Consider the following 6,168-nt stretch of genomic DNA (forward strand, 5'->3'; position numbering starts at 1 on the left):
TATATATTAATATCTAGTGATAATATTTCATATTAAAATTTGATGTCTTTAAAAAAACAACTAACTAAATGAGGAGGTTTTATGAAACATTTTAGATAAATGTGGATCAATATGTTAAATTCATCAAAAAAAAAAAAAAAAAAAAAGTTAACCATTACAGATGATATTTAGTTAAAGCTCAAAATTATTACAACAATAAGGTGACTAAAATAAGAGATTCTCTAAGTTGGTTATATGTTAATCGGCCTCACTTCTACTCCTGTATAAATAATTAGCTTTTCTTCCTCTTCGTAAACTAATAAAAAGAAAGTTTACTACCACCATAATTTCTTCTTCTTGTTGTTCTTTTATTTCATATATATTCAATATGATATATTAATGAACATAGGAAGACCATGTTCATAATTACATGCAATATATTACAGAAGATCATTGTCATGTTGATGATGATACCTTATTATATATACTACTGACCGAAGCTTCATTCATATCATGACTATTATGACTCCCAGGGTGGAGGAGGATATTGACTACTTGGCTCATTGAAGGTCTTGCATCTTTATCTTCTTCAGCACATTGTAAAGCAACTTTCACAAGATTAATCAACATTCCCGTATCGTATTCACCACTCGTCCTACTATCAACAATTTCCCCAATCCATGTTCCATTTTGGCTTCCAATATGTTCACGAATCTTCTCCCTCACCCACTCAACCAACGTTTGGTCTCTACCACTATCAACACCAAGTTGCACCATTTGCAGTGGGCTCTTTCCGGTGACCATTTCAAGTATCACGACTCCATAACTATAGACATCGACTTTTGAGGTGATCGGAAGATTGAACACCCATTCTGGAGCCATGTAACCTCGTGTACCTCGAATCCTTGAAAAGCTTGAAGTCTCATTCTCACCTCTATCGAACAGCTTGGACAACCCGAAATCAGCCACCTTTGGATTGTAATCAGCATCTAACAAAATGTTATGGGGTTTGACATCACAATGCAAAACCCATTCCAAACACTCTTCATGTAAATAGGCCAGCCCTTTTGCAGTACCAATTGCTATATCGAACTTCTTTCCCCAATTAAGTTTGTTAGAATTCAAGCTGGTTGCTAAGGACCCATTCTCCATATACTCATAAACCACTAGCCTATGTTTCCCTTCAATACAATAACCCAAAGTCTCTATCAAATTCATATGATTTAGCCTTCCAATTGTGCTTATTTCTGCTTGAAAAGCAGCTTCTCCTTGATGATTAACCTCCTTTAACACCTTTATTGCGGCTATTCTATCATCAGATAATTTCCCTTTATAAACCACACCAGCACCACCTCTTCCTATCTCTTCCTTGAAATTGCTTGTTGCAGTTTTCAGCTCAGCGTATGTGAATCTTTTGAACCCTGATGCTATGGGGTAGTAACTTTTTGCAGATGTAGCCGAGTCTTTGCGAGCTATATAAAGAAAAATCAGTATCAAGAGGATCTCAAGAACTCCAATTACCATCCCAAACCATTGCAAAACTTTTAGAGAACCATTTTCATGTTTTCTCTCATAAGATCTTGGAATCGGAATTATTATATGTTTGGGACAACTGGAGTTGGATCGATTTCATTGACGAGTGCTTGTTGAAAAGATGATACCAAGTTTTTTGGTAGCTTTATATAGGTTGAATGCTCAAAACCCAACTGATATCCATTGTATAAAAGATTCTTCAGATAACAATTATAGAAATTCGTATCGAATTTGAATTGGAATCCTTTACAGTTGCAATCGTTTAAACAATCTTGTTTGCATGCTTCAAGGGTTCTGTTCTGAAGGAATCTCATATCGTAACCATAAAACTCGACATGATGAAGCTGAATGTAATCTTCCTCTCCCTGTTCGCAAGGTTTAAATTTGGGCTCACAACCGTAGGCCCAATCGCTTTGATTCTTTTTCTTGTATCCATGTACACATTCACATTTCCTGCCATGTTCTTGAGAATAAGTACAAAGACTATTTGCTCCACATACGCCATGAATCTTGCAGGGATTGGAAAAAGCTTGCCACTGAACCTCCCACTTTTTTCGTCCAACAAGACTATAAACTCTAATATTACCATCAGAATCAAGCTTCATTATTCTACTGCGTCTTATACCAAAATCAGAAACAAAGAACCCGAATTCGTCAGATGAGTTGAACTTACCTTCAGAATCGAGTTTAGCAATTCTACTGTTGTTGAAAGTGGATCTTCCCGCTTCCCACGTTTTCAAAAAAGGTGGAGGCCAATAAACACTTGTTATTTCAGGACCATTGTAAAGAAGACTCAGAACGTTGTTGTTCTCAAAATAGAGCCTAAAGAACCCAGAAGAGAAATTTGACCTACTTCTTGAAGAAACAAGTTGCGAGTCTTTGGTGAACAGTTGATCGGGTAGAAGCGTATCTGTAGGATAATCAAAGCTTTGCCAAAGCATGCATGGAATACCATTAAGTTGATGAAGAACGAGATTTCCAGTGTCTTCAAGTTTTAAACTGAGTGAACCATTGGTGGATTTTGTCTGTGTGGACCAAACAGTAGACTGATCTGCATCTTCTAAAACAAGATTACCATCGTCGTGGAGGGAAAGTTTGGAGTGTTTTCCATTAATGGGTGTGTCTCGATTTGCCATCCAAACTACGGTAGGATTCTCATTTTTCGCCTGTGGCTCTGTGAACCATATGGAAAAGCAATAAGCGTTGATGCCCACCTTGTAAAATCCGGCAGTGAAAAGGCCATTTGGCGAAACGAGATTATCATGTTCGTGATCAACAGAGATTGATAAGCCTTTAGATAAGGCATTAGGATGCAAAGATGATGAAGAAGGCGTGAAGAGTGAACTGGGTAGGATTATTAGAAGTGGAATAATCGATCGAAAACATGGTCTTACCATAACCATGAGAGGGTTTTGTGCAGGATTGACCTAATGCTCTTATTTTTTGTTTACTATAAGCGAGTCTTTCGTTCACATTGAGCACCCCTAGGAAGACCATAAAAACAGAAGCTAGGTTGAAAATATCTTTTGCATCCTTACACACGGCAACACAATTTCAAGATAAATTTGTCTTGTGTACAGCTTCCATTTTTAAAAGACCAATAGTTTTGTTAATTGTGATTTATTAAAGGATAAGGAATTTAATCATGTTATTAGTAACGTGTTATTGAATAATATACAAACTCAAGCAAAACTTTTTACTAGGTAATTAAAAACATTCGCGTCAATATAATATCAAAATTTATATGATATGGTACATGTATTCTAGAAACCTACGGATGGGCCACAAGTCTTGGTAGGAAAATAATACACGACTTTGAAATTCTAAGTCTTCGTATCCACATCATTTATTTCTCTCTCTTTTTCTTTTCTTTTTTTTTCTTTTTTTTTTTCCAAATCACAGCAAAAATGAAAATCATACAAAAATTTTAAACCGACTCAATTTTTAATTTTAAATTAAATATAAACTAATTAAAATCATACAAAATTAATTAACAAAAATATTAAAAACATACAAAACTAACTAAAAACTACTACAATTTAATATAAATTTTAAAGCATCAATACAACTGATTAAAAACTACAAATACAATTTAATACCGGTTTAAAAAATTTTAGTATTTTAATCGTTTCATTTGTATTTTTTTTTAAGGTTGTAGGTTTAAGTTACTTGGTTTTTCTTCTAAGTTTTTAAGATTTTTTAGTGTCATGTTATATTTTTAGTTATTTTAATCGTTTTATGTGTGTTTTTTAATATCATGATATGTTGTTTTTTTAAGTAATGCAATTTATGTTATTTTTATGTAATGAAATGTTTTTAATAAAAATGAAGTTTTATTATTAAAATGGAGTTTTGGGCTTTATGGTTTTGGGCCCATGTTGGACCTTTGGAGTCTAGGGTTTTCTTGGGCCATCAAAATTCTATTTTTGGGCTGATGCTATTTTGTTTGACTCTTTTGGTTGAAGGCCCACGAAGGGATTTGTGTCCAATTTGAAAATTTGGGTTATATTTGGGCTTTGGGTGATCATTTTAGAATTTAGGCCTTTTGGATAGTTGGCTTCGGCCGAGTTCGTTAAAGGGTAAAAAGGTCTTTTACTCTAGTTTGGACTCTTTGTGTGAGTCGAGATCCAATTATTAATGGGATGTTATTTGTGATTGATAATGTGGGGATTTTAGCAAATATGTGGCCATAGATTTATCTACGGGATTCAGCAGTCTGAGGTGTAACATCCCAAAACTTCATTTTTGAAAACATATACTTAGTAAAACATTCGAAATAAAACGTACACCGATCATAACATTCTGTAAAGATATCACATGTCTGGAAAAACATTTTCATAAAACATAATAATGTCAGAATACAAATCCCCAGGAAGATCTCATAGTGCGGAATACAGAGCATGTGTGTGATGGGCCGCTATCGTGCCAGCTCTTTTGTAACGCCCGTGTTTCTGGGCTAAAAGCATTAATAAAGTTGTAATAGTCTAGGTCAACCTTTGTAACTCATTTTGAAGTAATAAAGAGGAATTATGTGAATATTATGTGAATTATATGCTTATTTGCTTAATTATTATGATTTAATTAATTAATAATGAAAATAAGCCTTTAAAAAAAAACGATATCTTTTAAGAAAGTTGTAGTGGCCGACACAAGGATTCCGGAGATATAAAGAACGCCGAAATCCGAGTTATAATGAAGAAGTTATGACTTGTCGAAGTTTCGCGACGAAACCAGCACGGCACCGGGAAGCGTAAAAAGTGAATATTGTGATAAAGTGCTTTTTAGCCTTAACAATCTAAACGAAAGTCATAGTATTCGTTAGACCGAGAATTTTGATAAAAAGAACGTCCAAATCTGTAACACCCAAAGTTGGAAAACCAAGAAAAGAAAGAAAACCCCAATTTTAAGAGGAGACTCGGCGAGTCCAAGGAGGGACTCGGCGAGTCCGAGCGGGATCCGGGTCGAGGTGTAAGCGACCGACTCGGCGAGTCGAGCAAGGTGACTCGACGAGTCTGGTCTGGGCTAGGAAAACCCTAAATTCAGGACTTGGAGCTTATTTAAACGCCTCATTCTCTTCCCTAAGGCTCCTTTAGTGTCTCTTTCACTCAGAACAATAAACCCTAGCCGCTATAATCGTTTTGGAGTAAGATCTAACCCTTGGTGAAGCTTTTTGGAGCTTGAGAGAGAGGATAGTCATTGTGGAGCAAGAAGGGGGCCTTGGATCCAGAGTTGGTGGAGTATTTCTAAGCATTTAAAGGTAATAAATCGTTACCTTCCCTCTTTTGTTTAATAGATCAACCTTGGCTATGAGATTTGGAGCTTTTATGCCATGCTTAAGAAACTATTTCGAGTTAGAAGTCAGATCTGAAGTTAGTACTTCAGATCTGAATGTATCTTGGCCTAGAAAGTCATAAAGCATATGTTCTTGGGTTGATAGTGAAGCTTCTTTGTCTTAAACCCTAGTTTGGATTGTTTTAAGCCTAGATCTCTTGATCTACACGTAAAGTTTGCCACTTTACGTGAGGGTTAGGCCCTAGAAGTATGGATCTATGACTTGGAAGCCCTGTTTGGCTCGAAAAGCCACTGCATGGTTTAAGGACTGAATAGACTCAGCGAGTCCTTTGAGGGACTCGGTGAGTAGTATGAAGATGGAGGCGAACTTGACGAGTTGGATGAACAACTCGGCGAGTCTGTTGAAGATTGCCTTGGACTCGGCGAGTCTGCTCTTGGACTCGGTGAGTCAAGTCGCGAACCCCAAACCCTTCGAGTCAAGGCTCAGTTTAGCGAGTTGAGTGGGGACTCAGTGAGTTGGACAGGTCAGAACTCGGAAATCAGTGAACTAGGCGAGTCAGTAGACTGACTCGGCGAGTAGGGTCAACATGGAAGGTTGACTTTGGCCAGGACTTTGACTTTGATCGGAGTTGAGTTAGTTGACTTTTAGAGGTCTGCCAGGCTAAGTGTCTCTTTGTTATTGGTAGCCCGGAGAGTTAGAGGAGCATCGTTTCAGACGGTGGTTGGTTAGCAGTCCGAGGGTTACCAGCAGAATTTAGCAGTTCAGGTGAGTTTCCTTCCAGTAGGAACGGGTCTAAGGCCACAATGCCAGCCCGTTAAGTTAGCAGTAGTTTCCGGACCTCGGTCCGATGCAGTAGTTAGTAT

The 6,168-nt window shown here is 37.0% G+C and overlaps 1 pseudogene; it reads right to left on the minus strand.

The window, feature by feature from the left end:
* Positions 1–225: 225 nt before the first annotated feature.
* On the minus strand, positions 226–2,958 carry LOC144999587 (putative receptor protein kinase ZmPK1; annotated as a pseudogene).
* Between the last annotated feature and the right edge of the window lie 3,210 nt (positions 2,959–6,168).

The sequence above is a fragment of the Lactuca saligna genome, chromosome 6 (assembly GCF_052625555.1).
Source record: "Lactuca saligna cultivar CGN05327 chromosome 6, ASM5262555v1, whole genome shotgun sequence".
Lineage (NCBI taxonomy): Eukaryota > Viridiplantae > Streptophyta > Magnoliopsida > Asterales > Asteraceae > Lactuca > Lactuca saligna.